The 18,064-nt window shown below is 45.9% G+C and overlaps 1 protein-coding gene across 4 annotated transcripts in view; it reads right to left on the reverse strand.

Moving 5' to 3' along the window:
- Positions 1 to 18,064, reverse strand: part of LOC119176517 (uncharacterized) — a 158,018-nt gene that overhangs the window by 81,531 nt on the left and 58,423 nt on the right. For 3 of the 4 annotated variants that reach the window (XM_075877754.1, XM_075877757.1, XM_037427842.2), the window contains exon 2: positions 13,232 to 13,315. The exons of the other annotated variant lie outside the window; for it this stretch is intronic. The gene's annotated coding sequence lies outside the window, so the exon portion shown is untranslated. The remainder of the gene's footprint in view (positions 1 to 13,231; positions 13,316 to 18,064) is intronic. 4 annotated transcript variants of the gene reach the window in all.

The raw sequence follows: 18,064 nt of genomic DNA on the forward strand, positions 1-18,064 counted from the left end.
TTCTCGTCCCCATGCACCACTCCACTAAAGTCTCGGAAGTCTATTTTCCGCCCCGCCAGTCAGGCGTTGTATGGCCCTCGTAACCCTTTTGTTCGCCCCGGCGCTCACCGTAGTGGCATCGTGTGAGTGATACTTTTTATGCTCTCTGGCGTGAGAAAAAAATAGACAAAGCAATACTGATACAAAGCGAAGAAAACAGTCATGAAACCATTATTGTTGTAGTCCACACTTACTGATTTGACGAAACAAAATTAATTAGAGTTACCCACAGGCAGCTCCTCGATGTCATGAGAATATTTTCTGAGTGTGCGCTGTAATTATATCGGCGCTAAAACTTACCGACACTTTGACCAAGTGTCGCTCGGCGTTACTGACATCTGGAGGTGACAGCACGAGAGAGAGGCAGTCGCCGTATAAATTAGTCAATATAGTGCATGTTCAGCAAACTCGCGTCAATTTGTCAGGCTCATTCAAAATGTCAGAATCAAGAAACGGTGGATTAAACAGAGGCCAAGAAACTGGGTATTTTTTCATTCGTATTATTTCATATACGGGCTTGCCTCCGATGGCAAACAGAGTGTCACGCCATTCGTCAGCGTATTGCCAGAGACCGCCACTAACACACTCAGCGAATGTCAAAATTACCGGCAATATTGCAACTAAAAATAATTTTAAAGTGATGTGCATCACAACTAACTACCGCTATCGTTCATTCCGAATGAAACTGTTTTGCTACGTATCGCCGAGCCGCCAATACAGTGTCATTACAAAAAGAACCCCAGGTGGTCTAAATTTCCGGAGCCCTCCACTACGGCGTCTCTCATAATCATATGGTGATTTTGGGACGTTAAACCCCACATATCAATCAATCAAATCAATCAGTGTCATTACAAGTGCAGCTCATTCGATCAACAGAACGATACTTGCACTCAACAAAGCGAGATAACAAAAGATAATATGATCAGAATATAACCAACCACTATACATAGCCTTCATAGATTACGAGAAGGCGTTTGATTCAGTAGAAATATCAGCCGTCATGCAGACACTGCGGAATCAGGGCGTCGATGAGGTATATATAAACATCCTGGAAGAAATCTACAGGGGATCAACTGCTACCATAGTGCTTCATAAAGAAAGCAACAGAATACCAATATATATATATATATATATATATATATATATATATATATATATACACCGTGAGGCGAAGGCCTAGTTCATGTTCCGGTATGGTTTGACCTCTACGACTCGCCAAGCTCTGAAGGTGCCATGCGTATCCACAAAAAAAAAAAACGCGAAACGCACATTTACACTCTCATAAATGATAAATCCCATAAATAAACAAGGAGTATTTTTCTTTATTTTTTCTTTTTAAAACTACATGCAATGGTAATACGTTCTTATTAGAATATTCTAATTCGTTATCAAACGTAATAGAGTTGGAGTGAAATACTGATGAGTTATACACTTTTACATCGGGTGAAGAGGACCGTTCTGGCAAACAGCACTCGCCTCCTTTTTTGCAAGTGCGTGACGGCACAGAGTGCGCGGGCTGCTGCTCGGATGAGTGGCGTTGTCGAGCAATTTCGGGAAGGTTTAGGTCGACCTGCGGATTTCGCTCTCTTCTATTGCAATGTCACCCAGAGGAGTGTGAATGGGAAACCACGGTGTGTGTGTTTTTTTTTTCAATTTTATTGCGATTTCTGTGGTGTAACAACTAGCCTGGTAACGCACTTATCGCTGCAGCTGATGTAGCGTTAGAAGCACCGACGAGAGCTTCCTTACTTCGTTACTTAGGCGATTTGCTGGCGCAGTATTAGCAACCACCGACAAAAACTTCTAAAAAAAAAAAACCCTTCAATTGGTGCAAGCTCTCATAATAAGCAGATTGACCTACCACCACCCCTGTCATAACCTCACCCAAACCAATACAAAGAGGATGGACACCTTTCTCCGTACGGCCCTAGAGGCTGCTTTGGGATTGCCCCATTACGCGTCAACGCAGCTCATAGTACGACTTGTGGTTCACAACACCATACCAAAAATAGTTGAAGGACATCGTAACAGCCAAATTGAACTCATCCGCCGGACAAGACAGGGCTGTCTCATTATATCTCGGTTAGAATACAGCCTGCCAAACAAACCGCAACAAGAACCGAGAAATCTTTCACGCAATGTTAGAAAAAAAAAAGTATCTGCAATACCCCGTAATACACACCCTGACCGACATAAAAGCCGGGGAGACTTGAAGCTCTAATGCGAGTCCTAAAGGCGACGGCACATCTAACGCACCAGTCCTACTGTTTTATCTGAGACATATGGGCGCCGCGATCTTGACCTGTTGAGCAGATGTTTTCTTGTTTTTGTATATTGAAATTATAACAACCACAAAACATTGTATGCACCAACCCAGCCAGTTTCATGCGTACACGTTTAACTTAACAATATGCGTTTAGTTCTTAAAGATGCAAAACTGAAACCCATCCGTAAAATAGTCTATACACTGACGCGGCCCCGTGTCCACAGAAACGGGCCATATGTGTTTTGCCGTGGAGAACAATGCCGACTCTAACGGTTCAGCTACGTTTAACGCTGTGGGCAGTGGCACGGTGGAAGAGGCTGATATCACCCTTGTTTTAATACTGGCACCGGACTAACCAATCATCGTAGTTACTGGTTCACAAACTACCTTCGGAAACATAGCGAAAGGAATGGTGACACCCTATATACACCGTAATCTGAACTCAATACACCCCACAGGTTGCATATCGTCTAGACACCTGGGCCCGCCTATACATGGCAATGAAGGCGCCAATGCGGTAGCTCAAGAGCTCACAAAACTAGCGGCATCGGACGAGCTGTTCAACCTAGCCGACGCACCAACAGAACCATTAACCTATACACTGATACACTACAACATTACGGGACAGGCAGTATACTCTTCCCACCACCACACAAATCACTCAAGCGAGAGGATGCTGTTGTCCAGCGGCAACTTCAGACAAATTATTTTCCTTGGCTTTTCTTATACGTCATCTCTTGAACCCCACATAATAGTCTCATATAGCGCCTCTATAAAATGGATTGATTTGATTCATATGTGGGTTTAACGTCCCAAAACCCCCATTCGATTATGAGAGACGCCGTGGTGGAGGGTTCCGGAAATTTCGGTCACCTGGGGTTCTTTAACGTGCACCCACATCTGAGCACAGGGGCCTACAGCATTTTCGCCTCCATCGAAAATGCAGCCGCTGCATCCGGGATTCGATCTCGCGACCTGTGGGTCGGCAGCCGAGTACCTTAGCTACTAGACCACCGCGGAGGGGTCTATACCATGGAGCAAAGTCCATAGTGTATCACTGTACTTACAAATGTCTACTCTCATCGGGCTACCCGCTTATTCCTTCTCCCTCATATTTATCCTGGGAGACTGCGCTGACCAGCTCAAAGCCGCAGGGGCAGCGTCGGCTGATACAGCTCGCACGTGGAGTGCCGCGAGTGAATAGCACTCTGAACTAAGGGCTACACCCACGAGGACGATCGCTCATAATTAAAAACTTCTCTCTCACTTCACAGCGGGGTAACCAGCTACATTCAACTTATGCTCCTCACAAGCCTTGAAAAATCTGGACATTGAATGAGCACGCAAGTTCTTTGTCGTGGGGTTACAACTGCCGACAGACAGCAGTGTGTAACGTGGACGATATGCGATATGAAAGCCGAATAGTAAAAAAAAAATCAGTTTTGTGGTTTCGTGCGTAAAACAACTTCTACATACTACCTCAGGAAGACAATTTTTAGGTGGTCAGAAAGCGTGCTCGACAAGTCCCGCAGTGACATGTAATTCTCTCTCTAAGCGACGAAACAAAAACCGCGCTGTTGCACTTTCCTATAGAGCTTCTTGAAGTGCTAACTTTGATGCTTAGCTTCTTCGCGAACAACGGAAAGAATTTTACAAAAGCAATACATCTGGTAGACAAAGTTCTTTAAAAAATGATAAAAATGAACCATTCTTGATGCCGATCGTAGGCTATAGCCGGGATGTTCTTCGTGGCTAATCGGCAGAAGAAATTCTCTAACAATTTTACCGTCGAATTATGGCCACCGAAACAAATGAAATATTGCGACTTCCTCAGAAAATAAATAAATAAATCGATCAATATGTGGGTTTAACGTCCAAAAACCACCATATGATCATTAGAGACGCCGTAGTGAAGGGCTTCGGAAATTTTGACCACCATGGGATTCTCCAAATCTGAGCACACGAGCCTAAAGCATTTCCGCCTCCTTCGAAATGCAGCCGACGCAACCGGGATGCGATACCGCGAATGAAAGAAGCACACTGGCACTCCACGTCAGCATCGTCTTTGTATATCAGCGTGCACTTTTTATAGTGAAAGCTATTATGTACCAAGGACACAGTGGGGCTCAAAACCGGGTCCGCTGCGTGCCAGCCCAGTATTCTACCACTGAGCCACGCCTGTGCTTGGGACTCATTCGCAAGTTTACCTTAGGCAGGCTCTATGTCGGGAAAGGAATCGCGTTACAGTCATAAAGCGTTTTGAACAGCCAAACAACACCCAGGCGTCACACACTGCGAATAGCGTAACAAGTGGGCCGTCCAATGCTCCAACCCATGACAAAAGCTTGCTCTAGATCACCTGTTAATTGTGGCGCATGCCCAATTCAGGCATAATTCATCATTGTTGTCAGCCACTGCATGAACAATTGACAAAATTCCTTGAAAGTGTTTAACCAATACCACGCTTCTCAGAAGAATGACGAAGAATAGCATAGCGAATTACTGCCTATATTACCCAGAACTATTATTATTAATGTCGTAGTGGGTACCCAGCAAGTGTGCTTGCATCAGTTACCCAATGAGTGTTTAGAAAAGGCTCTGAAAGGCCGCCCTTCTAGCTTTCGCTGTGACTTGCCTGTGTCTTCCGCAAAGGTCTGGCATTTTTTTTCTTTGTAAACAGGTAATAAACGAGCGAGTAATAAACGGTCATTGCAGTGTTGCGAAACAGGCTAGGCCACAGTTTGCGAGAAACGAAAAGATGTTGTCCTCACCACGAGATTAAGACTACACTCACAAGCTCGACCACATGTACGAGCGGTAGTCGGTGCGAGAGCATAAAAAAATTGTGAATGAAAAAAAGAACTAATGTAATAGCCTGAAAAAATTATTTGTATTCCCGAAAGATGCCAGAGCTCTTTTTTGAACTGGTAGAACGAGTCGAAATATTTGCGTGGTTTTCCAACAGAAAGACAGCGCCGAAAATATGGGACACTACCCGCTTGCGACACGTTTACGCCACCTTCTCACCATCAACTCTCAATGGATAAAACCTTTTCAGCACGTCTCAGACTCATTTCTTACCGATACTACAGTAGCTGGAAGATACTGCCTCACTTGACATGAAATCATTTGCCCTACAACGAAAAAAAAAAAAGCCTGACTGCAACTGCAGCCACAAGTGTGGATTCCTGAAAAAAATGTCCCTGCAAAAAAAAAAAAAAAAAAAAAAACATTCCCCACACGGACACCGTGGAACGTTGCGCCTTCCAGTCGCCATTTTTTTATTTATTTCTCAAGGAAAAAAAAGACGTGCGTGAAGATTGCAGTTTACTGAAAGATTACTGAAGAAGCACCGTATAATGACACATCAACTTATCTTTAGGAGTGTAATGTGAGATGCAATATCACATAAAAATTGCGTGTGAGATGCATGTTATCTAGCTATGTACGCGCCTGAAAATACGTAAAGGAAGTGGCAGTTCAGCGCCCACGCATTTCATTCGGAAGCAGCAGTTTAGTTGTACCAGCACTCTCAAAATAAGGGTACGGTTTCGGCAGCTCATTCGATACTTGCCCTGCGGTTGACTTTGTGGCGCTGAGTTGCAGAATAGAGGCAATGAAATCGAACAAAGGAGGCTCAAAGGTGTGCCTGGGCGGGTTATATGTACACAATACAAAAAGATGCTGCTACGGGCACCTGCTGGCGTTGCGCTAAACGTAAGGGATGCAAAGGCGCCTTAATTACGGACAAATCGCCAAGCGACCAAGTTTTCTTTAGACAGCAATGCCAGAGGGCTTTTGGACACGATTGGGTTTTAACTTGGTTCGTATTCGAGCACACTTCGGCTGAAAAATCGCGAATGGTCCAATAAAGATTGCTGTTTTTTGTCGAGTGAGTTCGCACTCGATTCGTTTGTCGGTTAATTTTGGGGTGGACACTTTTCTCGCTAGACAGCAATTCCATAGATTCTTAGGGGACGCTTGTTCATGGGACATATCTTCGGAGCTCGTATATTCTGGAGTCGTTTTTTGCTAAACCCTGAGTGCACGTATACCGGCCATACCAGTGCCTGAATTGGGAGCTTCGCACAAGCCACTGAATTGCCAGACTAAAGACGGCGCCTGTCGCGTAGCAATATAGCAGCGCCCGTGAAAAAAAAAAGTATATACGATGTTAATGTTCGGGCTCTGTAGTGCGATTCCAAATTTTTCCCCTAGAGAGCTTTACTGCTCACGCACATACAAGCACCACAGGTCGAAGCAATGGTCAGCACTCGAACCCGAAACCTCGTGTTTAGCATGTATCAACGCCATTACATATAAGCCACCGCACCGGTAATGCGGGCTTATGAGCGGCACACCAGTCTTATTATCACAGATCGAAAGTAATGTAAAAAAAAGAGTTGGTGGGGGCGGGGGGCACAGGACGAATATCAGGCTGCAGAGTGAGTAGCCGGTTTTTCGTGTCTTGGAAGAAAGTGTTTTTTGTTTCAGGGATTGCGTTTCCATGTCACAGCATTCAAACGATTGAAAATTACGAAACTGCGAGACGCGCCGGTACTCAAATTGCCACATTGCGATAAGTTTGCCAGCTGTACAGAACGGGGCTAGAAGAGAATAAGGGGTACCAAGTTTTTATTCTTTTTTTTTAGAGAAGTCACCGACGACGCTTTCACAGATATACACAGAAGCTCAGGGGGCTCCATCTGAGAACGACATTGGCGATGTAGTGAACTGAGGTCAAACCCGAAACGGGTCGCTGGCATTGACTCGTATTAGGGAAAAGTGCGCGCTGCAGAAAGAGTTGCACAGACAGCCAGCATAAAGAAAGACGGTTAGGAAACCAGTGCAGTGTTGTGCATTTACTCAATGACCAAGTAAGAAGGACGCGCAGCGTTAAGAGTTCGCGAGTGCAGAGAGGAAGCGAGCGAAGAGAGGAGGAGGAGGGAGGCCCACGTGCCACACAGCGCTCGGAGGAAGCAAAGGCATCACGTGCGCCCGCTCTCAAGGAACGTCGCGCGCACGCTGCCGACCGCATTTCGAGAGCAGGACGTCGAGCGATGTCTTTAGCGCGTCGGCAGACCCCTTTGGTTGCCCGCTGGAAAGTTCCTGCACCGACTAGCTTCCGGGGTTTCCCAGCAACCCGGTGGCGCTAACCTCCGCTGGGGCGCCAGGCTGCACTCGGAGCCGTGGGCTCGTTCCATACCCAAAAAGAAAAAAAGGAAAGAGCCCTCCCCCTTCTTTCTTTTTCCGTTTGCGCGAAAAATTAAAGCAATAACGTCTAGACGGAACACAAAGGCAGAGCCAAGCCAAAAGCGAGAAACACGAAAAAAAAAAAAAAGAAAGAAAAGGAAACATGAAGCGCAAAATTCACACACGACGCAGTTTCTCGCGACTGTGTCGTTACCATGACGGGCTCCTTAGCCAAGAAAAGCGGTCGCATGCCTCTTCATAGAGGAAGCAAAAGTGTGCGTGTAAGAATAGCGTTTCTTTGCTGAACAACGAGAGGCTGCACGGAAACGGTATTCGACAACAGCGATGCCGTCGGTAATATAACTCAGTAAGTCGGCGGGAAGTAATCACGTGATAACTTGCATTCATCATCTTTAATGCACGTATAATCTACTATGGTCACATGGTAGCAACCAATCACGCACTAACTATAAGTGTATGCACGGAAAACACGACATAGATTGGCAAGTACCGGTTGTTCTATAGTTGCTGATAAGACCGCCCTTTCCAGATAACGAGATCGTCGCAGCACGGCCAACCGACGCTTTCTCTTAAAAATGCGTGGTATGCAATCACGTATTAGTATTTCCAGCGTCATATTTACAGTCTTTTCCATAGTGTAAATACACAGTGCACAGCAATATAGAAAAGAATTGTTGCCAATTCTATCACTTTTTTTCACAGTAAGTAATCACTACATGGAACGAGAGCTTGCAGACGCTCGCATCTGTGAAAAATAAAAAGAGAGCGAGCCGCAACAGACGTGTGGTTAGCTTAGCGGCAAGAAGTTTCACGCCGCTGAGGTCGAAGACGCCGACCATGGCAGACGCGTTTAGCCAAACGCGAAATGCAGGAATACATACATACTGTGTTTAGGTGCACGTTAAATGACCCTATAATCAAGAAGAAGTTGTCATGGGCAGATAACGTAGTGCGAAGACATGATAACCTGTGGTCATTAAGGATCACAGTCTGGATTCCAAGAGAATGCAAGCGGGTGAAAATGAGACAGATGGTTAGGTGGGCAGATGAGATTAGGAAGTTTGCGGGTATAAAGTGGCAGCAGCAAGTACAGGACTGAGTTGACTGACGGAACATGGGAAAGGCCTTTGTCCTGCAGTGGGCGTAGTCAGGCTGACGATGATGAAATGGCCCTAGCACGGCAGTCATTCCGGTGTCTCCCACTATGACTTGGCTCCTTAGCATATCGTGATCCTCCATGGCATGTAACACACCAGAATTCAATTAAATCCGCAGTAGAGTTGGCAAAGAGGCTCTTCTGCGACGTGTTAAAATAACATCTGGGTTTTTTTTTACGTTCCCAAAACCACGATATGATTACTAGAGACGCCGTAGCGGAAGACTCCTGAAATTTGACCATCTGGTGTTCCTTAACGTGCAATGACATCACACACTACGTGAGCCTCAACCAATTTGTCTCCGTCGAAATGCGACTGCCACGGCTTTGGCAACGTGTTGTGCCATTGGAAGAGCGGGATTCGGAGCGTCACTACAGTGAATTAATTCGCAACACTACTCATCGGCATGAATCTGCGCTACGAGGCAATGTTTCCCCGGGTTGTGTCGAACACGTACAAAAAAAAAAAGCCAGTTTGACAGTCAAAGCCAGCCTATATTCTATTCGAAAACACGCGCAGCTGTGACCATGAATGATCCTTATAACCAGTCTAATAGAAAACGCTAACACAGTCTTCGAAGTTTTACTTACCCGTTTGAAATCAATCGGCGCCGTGGTTTTGACGCCGCTCTGTCCATACTTTCCTTGTGACAGTGACAGGAATGAAGCGCACGGTAAGTTTGGGCTATGTGGCACTGCGGGCTTGCAACGCACTAAATAGTCGGAAACTGCGCTTTTAACGCCCCGACACTAAGCGTGGCAACATTTTCCCAAAGACTCGGCTATCTACAAGGTTTTGACAAACGCCGAAGGCCGAGAAAACACTATTTGTCAATCCTGCGCGCTTTTCTCAGATTATTTTTTTTAGCTAGTATCAATATTTGGTGTGCAAACACTCGTACAGCAAGAGCAAACAACGATAACATCTCCTGCGTCTTCGTACACGTGCGTATATCTGCTCACGCAACCGAATCGAGCTGCTGAAACGCAAACCACGATCGAAGGACGCCGATACTGGAAGAAACTTTCCAGTGGTGCACCGAGAGAGTCCACAATGCGCACATGCCTGAGAATTGCATGCTCCTGACTGCCGGTCGCGCGCTGCAGAGTTTTCTCTTGAGTCAGGCCTCGGATTCAGGAGCCTTCATGTACTGCCCTGCAGAAACGAAGGATTAAAAAGAACCCTCGGCCCAGCCAGGACATACATACCTCGAGGGATGTCAAGTGCGGTATCTCGAGACTGACCACCGTATTCTAGAACCTCCCTTCACTCAGCGCCTCGCCTTCAATTGAAAAAAAAAAAAATAGCCGATGGGAGCGCCATCTCTAGGCACGGCAAGTCACTGCATATCAGTGAAAGTCTGCTGCGATTCTTGAGTAGCGCAGCGTCGTTTTCAGCCGAGTGGTGGTAGCGCAGTGCTCAACTCTGTCAAGTGAAGGGTGAAAGTCGGGTCGAGGAGCGTTTGTGAATACGAGGGTGATTCTACGGACATCTCGCTTAGCAAGAACAGCGCCATTCATCAGGATAACACTCGACAGGGTAAATAGCGAGCGTTACGAATACGCCGCAGGGCCATACGACATGTGCGCATTAGCATAACAAAAACAGATATACCTGTTGAACGAACCAGCTCAAAGGAAGCTTACGTCAAACTGCCACGCGGTGTAAATAAAGTGCACCTCAAAGTAAAACAATGCCAAGTTGGATTTCCGGAGCAAGTTTGATCAAACTGCGCCGGAAATTTCGCACGAGAAGTGGTCCGGAAATATGATCACCAGAATCACAAAGAATTGGCACGGTAGCTGCGCTGCGACATACGCGCAACTTGGTAAGGACTGAGAAAACATTCTCATCCCGCTTTTTAAGTGAACGCAAGTCAGGTTCAATAAGTTAAAAAACGCAAAATTTCTACTCATTTTTACGTAGGTGCCCCGAGAAAATAGACGACGACTTACTGTCCATTATTAACAGTAAATGCCCTCCTTTTCTGCTTCCGCTACGTGCGAAAGCCTTCACATCGCCACGAATAGGCATGAATTTGTGTGCAGAAGTGCGCTCGTAACGTTAACATTTAGATCCCGATATTTTACGACGCCATCGTAATGCGGCTGCCATGACCCCGGGAAACGAACCCGTACCCCTCCTGTTTAGCAACGTATAAAAGCGTATACGCATGGATACACGTCGGCTACAACTGTTGCTGTGTGCTGAGGCTGCGTGCGGCTAAAATCGTGCTCACACAGTTTCACGCCGATCAGTTCCTAAGCACTGCAACATGTTGATGCCCCAAGCTCATTTATTGAGCACTTATCTGAGACATGTAAAGTGGGGAGGGGATGTAATAATATGGCGATGCCTCAGTGTGATTATTACCCATGCGCTGTCTGTCGAGAAATGTGCGGGCGCGAAACAACACAATGTATTGTTTCGCCATCACCACCCTTTCGAACGCCCCCTGTGGCCGGGCCGCTCTTTCATCAGCATGAAACAGGCGCATTTTATTACAGGCCCCTTCGCCTTTGTCACACTCGCCAAAGTGGATGCTCATGCGAGTTGGCACGACATACAGCAGGTACAAGAAACTGAAACGGCTCAAAAAACACAGCAGCGTTGTGTCCTTCTTATAATGACCACCTGTATACTACACGGTTAGAATTCCTAGCAGGGCGAACTCTAATGTAGTACCCATATACGGCACTAGTTCGATAAGCTCGTCGTGAATGAGATCACTGGTGTGTGCACTGGTGCATGCAGAACAAAGTATACTATGGAAGTCGTCGTTGGTTGCGAGCGTTGCCATCTTCCGAGAAGAGCGGCCACAACGCATGGAGAACAGTGGCCAGCCCATCACGTGAGCCGCAGCGCGATTGCAACGCGAGCCTCCAGAGAAGGCGTCAGGCGATAAGCGCTTCTCCTCAATGCGCGGCCCAGCGCCATGGCCGCTTCTTTTATCGGCTTTCACGCAGAAGCGCTGCCAAACTTTTCTTCGTTTCTCTTTTAAGGCCGGCAGGCATATACAAACATGCAGCTAATGCAGCGAGAATGCTTGGCGTCGAGTGTGGCGGCAGGTGAAAGTGAGATTCTAATCGGGCGCTTATATAAACAGCCTCCACGTGATTAAGACTAAGACAGAACCCGGTATACGAAATTTCGTCTTCAGTTTTCGTTCATGTGAGTGTGTGTACAGCGAGTGCATTGATGCTTTCCATACTGGCAGATAAGAAAGCCCAAATCTCTTAATTAAAGCCCTCGTAGTAGATATGCATATTTTCTTAGCGCAAAGAGGGACTAGAAGCTGGTATATAATACGCGGAAGAAGCACATATTGTAGACGTTACGCCTTAAAAGTGACATTCTATAGCTGTTGTTCATCTCGCGTCATCAACTTCCACGCTTGGCGAAAGGCAGTATAACCGCGCATCAAGTGCATAACCCACGGACGCTTTGGCGGAAACCTCCGTTTATCAAGCGCAAGCAAGCCACGAAACGAGCGCGCGTCTGTTCCTGCTCAGTGTCGTTTCACCACTTCCGCGGTTGTTCGAGTGAGTGGCGCCGGCCGCTGCTCGGGGAGCTGAAATAGCAGCGATGTCATTTAGGTGAAAATAACCGAGCTATTACGTTACAGTGTCGCTTGAAAAGCGTTGGCTTATGAAATACCTAGAGTCAAAGGCAGGACGCATGCAGATAAACGCCGGGGAGCTCAATATTCATTCGCAGGCGTGCACGCGTTGTAGTTAAACATCGCTCGGAAGCACGTTTGGATTTCGTCCTTCTTTGAAGCATGCAACCAGGCACGGTATAGGGTATACATCTGCATAAACTCTAAAGGGGCAGAGCGAGTCAGAAGGATGGGGGATACGATTCAAAGACTCGGTCAGTCGGGATCGCGGCGGCACCCAATGCAGAGACTCGGCCAAATTCGTGCGCGTAAAATTGCCTTCCACTCTACGACATCTCGAGGTGCCGATGATGAGATTTTCTGATTATTAGGGCGCTCGTGCCTAGCGGTAAAGCTTCCACTCGATATAAGTTCAGTGAGAACAAGCGTGAGCTACATACGTAGAATGAAAAAGAGCTGAGCTATAGTTGGTAGGCATTTACGTTTAAGAGCGTGCAAACAGGGCCACGAGAGAACTTTTCTCTTGTGTCCGTGTTTGCATGCTCCGTCTCTTAAACATGACGCGCACTAATCGCGGTGCACATTTAGTTCGAGTCAAAGGGGACAGCTTTCGTTGCAGCACAAGCATTGAGGACCGGGCAGTTATGTGATGCCTCATAAGTGTGTCGTAGAAAACAACTGTAGGATTTAGAAAAATAATATCTATAATAGCTAATATGACGTATAGCTGCGCGAAAGGATCGACCGACAGATTCCGTGGCAGCTATACGTCAAAATGGGGTATTAGAGTCCGTTCTCTGATGTTTTCGTACACATCAAGAAAGGCTCGAGATTAACTCAGAGGCTACCACTATAGCATCTTTTCTAGGACAAGCATTTCCCCCAAAATCACAAAGAAATCGCGGTAAGGGAGCCAGTAGGAAACTATTCGCTCACCTCGCCTATGTCAAAGTAGTTCTCAGCAGCCGACGAGATGCTCATGAAGAAAGCTTTCCCGGCCCAGAGACACCGCGGTGGCGGCTGTAAGAAGAGAAGGCGGCGGGTGCTCAGTCGACGCGGCTCTGCGGCAGACACCTCAACTCGCTCACCGAGAGCTTGAAGTATTCACGACACAGAGGAAAGGCAGAACACACGAACAGAGTGAGGAAGTGCAGAAGGGAAGCTCGTCTCACCAGAGCAGCGAAGAAAGAGAAAAGTAACGTTCGCTATTCATATAGTTTTTGTAAAGTCACGTTTTAAATAACTGCTCTACAACATGTTTGTTGTTCTACAGAAAGAAAAAAATACGCAACTGACTGCGACATAGAGATTAATTAGTAAAGTGGTCCACCTCATTCAAATAAATACAACCGCGTAAGCCACTGATGCTCAGCCACACATAAGCAGCCTAAGTGTTCGTATGATTAACAGAAAGTCTCCCTTTCTGACCAGTCTACTTGACGGTAATTTTTTCAACAGTTTGCTGCCTTGTCGACCCTCGTTGTCTGCATGCTGCTGTCAATTTATGTTGACACCATCGATTGATCCCTTCTTGGTGAAAATAGAGACTCGCGTATTTCTCTGTAGTCACACACACTCAGCCACGTTTATTGTCTTACTCATTGGGCTAATTCACTGACTCGATTGCATTTATTGTTGTTCTCGCTGCCATTCACGCTAAAACTTCGAACGTATACTCATAAGCTTTATCGAAATCATAAGCTCTATTCAGAAGTGTATTTAAAGAGCTATATACTGAATATCCTTGATACCCAACCTTTCTTTCCAGGGAAGTCGGTTAGTATATAGAGATTCTAGGTGCGATACTAACAAGGACGTGGAGAAATGCGCGAAAACAGTTAGATGACCATAGAGCTTCTTGCAAACTACAAACACTACACTTTAAACACTACAGGGCACTTTAGCGTACGGGAGCTGCAACGCACAGCGCCTCAGGCAGCGTGGGAATGATGGGCAGTAAAGAAATTTGTCTAATCTTCGTACTTGCGGATCCGTTCGGCTTCGCGTGGCATATCGCCTTTGTCACGAAACGACAATAGGCAAATAGTCCGCAGTTGAACTTCACCACCTTAACATTTTAGACGCACCAATTCAAATCAGCTCACAGAGTGCACAACGATCCTTTCTTTTATTCGGAACAAAACCAAAACACAGCAACAAACAAAGAAACAAGGTCACAAATGCGTTCAAAGCCCGCAGGCACAAATACTACAGGCAAACACGTGTACTACTCATCATTCCCACAGTCACTGAACGATAGCAACGCCAGACACCCCCCCCCCCCCTACCCTTAATTATTTTTAGAAAACTCTTTGTAGGTGGCATCAATATCTGACACTTCTGAATCCGCCACGCCATTGTCAGTACTGTTATATATTGTCTCTCGATTCTTTTGTGATATTCTAATAATTGCTCACTCGTTCTGTCGAGTGGTTTATGGTCAGCTTGGATAGGGAGAACAAAATGAGAAAAAAAAAATTCCTGCCCAATAAGCAATACGCACAGAAAATAACTCGCGATGCATGACGATGCTGAGCTAACTTGGCGTTTTTGGTACGGAAGAACCGAGAGAATGCACGGTGGCGTGGTCATGTACGAAATCGTAGGATGAAAATTGCTGTCCCACAATAGTTAACTCCAGATAAACTGGACGCAATGTGCTTTCTTTAGGTAAAAGGTCGCAATGATAAAAAAAAATGTGGGGCCACGGTCAAAAAAGTGGCCTCGAAAATGTCTCCGTTTGCAAAGCGTTTACAATACCTTTGAATGATTGCAACCATAAGCGCGTGCGATTTCGAGCGGCACGTGTATTTAAATTGTGTCCGAACTGTTTGAAGTAATACGTCGTGCGGCTGCTATGTAGTTGTTGTTGTTTCCCTGTGCAAATGGCTCGTACCCAAAGAAGGGGATTGGCCGATTATAAGGTGAATTTGCCCTAAACTTTCAGCAATGCGTCATTCCTACAAATTTATGTAATGCGCGCAATAAATATATCTTCTTTTCCCCCTTTTTTTTTTCACGCACCTAACTTGAAGCTGCACGAAAAAAGAAAGAGAAAATGAGGACAAGAAGAGTACGATCAAACACGAGAGCCGAAATTCACAACACAACAACAACTTCCAGCTGAAATTTTATTGAAAAATAACACCAACTTATAACATGCAAAAAAAAGAACGCCAAGAATATAAAAAAAATGAAGGGCGTTCGCGCCTACACGCACAGGTGTTTATCTTGAGCTCTGAAGATAAATGTGTCAGCGTCGTTTTAACTCAATTACCGTACTTATTAATTACTGATGTTTTCTAGATGAACGCCTGCACGTGTAGACACCGATGCATTTTATCATTGATTGTCGTTGGTGTTTTTTTTTTTTTGGCATGGTATAAGCTGGTGTTCTTTCAATAAAATTTCTATCGGAAATTCAGCGCCAGTCCTGTTGTGTTTGTAGTTCTCATTTCTTTAACGTTGCTTCAACCTATAGGCGAGACCGACTTTTCCAAACCAACAAGTTGCTATTTTCGTATCACGGCATCATGCGCGAAATGCGAAGTTACAAAGTTAAAAGTTAAGATAATCCAGCCGGAAAGAAAACAAAATCCCCAATCTTTCCTTCCCGATACCATAAACGCGTGAACTTCTACACAAACGGCGCGGTGTTCTTGCAAACACGGATGCAGCGCAAAACTCTTAACGAGACATGGGCTGCGTTCGCTTGGGAACGAGTCTTCATGTAGGTCGGGGACCTGGCTAAAATCCCCGCAAGTTCGCGCCATTGGCACACGCTGAGCGACACGAATGACAGCGCCTGTCTGTTTACGCCACAATACAGCATACGGGCTCGAAGAAAGACCTCGCAGAGTACGCGTCAGCGGCTGTCTCTCTACCGTGCGGGGTGGCTCCGGTGTGTGTTTTGTTTACATGACGACAGCAGAATCGGGGCGCCAGGAGCTAGTGAAGAAGCACAGAAAGAAAAAAAGGGCGATTAGAACAGTCGGCACACGCGTGCGTATTAGTTTTTGGGCATTTACAAACCAGTGGCCTAACCAGAATTTTTCATCGTGAGCGGAAGGACTGCAAGAAGCTCAATCATACTTTATGTGTGCTCGTGCGTCCGTTTGTATGTGTGCGCGTATATATGTATATACTCACCCTGGCTCACTACACACCTTATAAAATACGGCGTCACCATCTATGCGAATTTCTTAAGGGGCCTCGTCGAAGCACTGAGAGTGTGTGTCTGCGAGGTTTGTGTTGGCTGGTGTTGAGCGAGGTTTCAGTTCACTGAAAGCGAATACGACTGCGCAAATAAAGCTTCTCCAAACAACACTTTAAGTGGATTTCGTTCGCGCGTATTATATTCTAAAATATAAATCCACTCACCTTGACAGCACGACCGAACGGCGAAAGAAAGAAACAGACGGCACAAAATGACAGAAGGAACGCTGGCTTTGTCGTCTGCCTGCCAAGTTTAGCGGCCGTTGGTTACTTCTTACGCTTCACGAAATTGTACATCGACGCAAAGTTTTGTGTAATAAATAAAATAGGTTTCTCTGCAACGGGAAAACATAATTAGCTTATTACGTACTCTTTTAGAGAGAAATAAACCATTTTAACGCGAAGCCAGACGCGTTTTCGAGACGTAGCGTTTCCCAATATACACTAGAGGGAACTCTGGCGCTAGTGTCTATGGGAGCTGCAACGCACGGCGCTTCAGTGAGCATGGGAATGATGGGTAGTACACACATTTGTCTAAACTTCGTACTTCTGGCCTGCTTTTGGCTCCGTGTGTGTTCGTGTGGCTTAAAGCTGTTTTCTCACGAAACAAAAATCGGCAAATGTTTAGCAATTGCGCTTCACCGCCCTATTTTTTTTTCGAATTACCTTTCCAAATTGGGTCATGAAGTTCAAAAGGGTTGAATCTTTCTTTCAAAACAAAATCGAAACACGGCATTAAACGAAGCCGCAAGTACGATTCACCGCCCGCAAGTACGAAGACTAGGCAAATGTGTGTACTACCCATCATTCCCATGGTCGCTGAACCATCGCAGTGCCAGAGTGCCCTCTAGTTAATTTTCAGAAACTCTATGTCTTCGAGGTATACAAATCCGAGTCAAATTCGAAGCTCACGTGTCCCGGAATTTCGGCTGTGTTCCAATTCTTAGGCAGCACGTAGACAGTCTACACAGACTGCTTAGAAGAACGCACCGAGCCCATGCTGTCCGAGAATTGGAACACGTTTAGACAGCTTTTACGCGACAATGCACCACCTCGCATCGAGAAAAAAAAATCTAAAAGAAACAAACGTAACAGTTGTATTTCTCGCTTATTTCATGTTGAAATCAAAAACAAATAAACGTTACTCACATTGAGCGTCTGGGAAAGCGTTTGCTTGTGTGCAGACGGCCATTCTGGCGCAATTTGATCTATCACCTTTCTTTCCTCCGTGATCTGAGCAATTCGCTGAGCCGCCATCTTGTTTAGACAGCAAAGTAGCCTGCATGCATCGTATTTGTCTACGATGCGGTCTTCTCGGAGCTGTCTATACTTTGCCGGCTACATGAGAATTGGAATAGGACTTAAGATGGCCGCCGTCCATTTAGCTGTCTATTTAGCCGTCAACGGTGAGTATTGGAATACAGCATTCCTCGCATCCAGCAGCTCACTATCACCAGATTTCTTTGTAGGTAATTTTGTGAGAAACTATGTTGTACAGCCCGTATTCACAAATGCTCCTCGACTCGACTCTCCCCGTCGACTCTGTGGAATTCA

This window comes from Rhipicephalus microplus, chromosome X (genome assembly GCF_043290135.1).
Source record: "Rhipicephalus microplus isolate Deutch F79 chromosome X, USDA_Rmic, whole genome shotgun sequence".
Classification (NCBI taxonomy): Eukaryota; Metazoa; Arthropoda; class Arachnida; order Ixodida; family Ixodidae; genus Rhipicephalus; species Rhipicephalus microplus.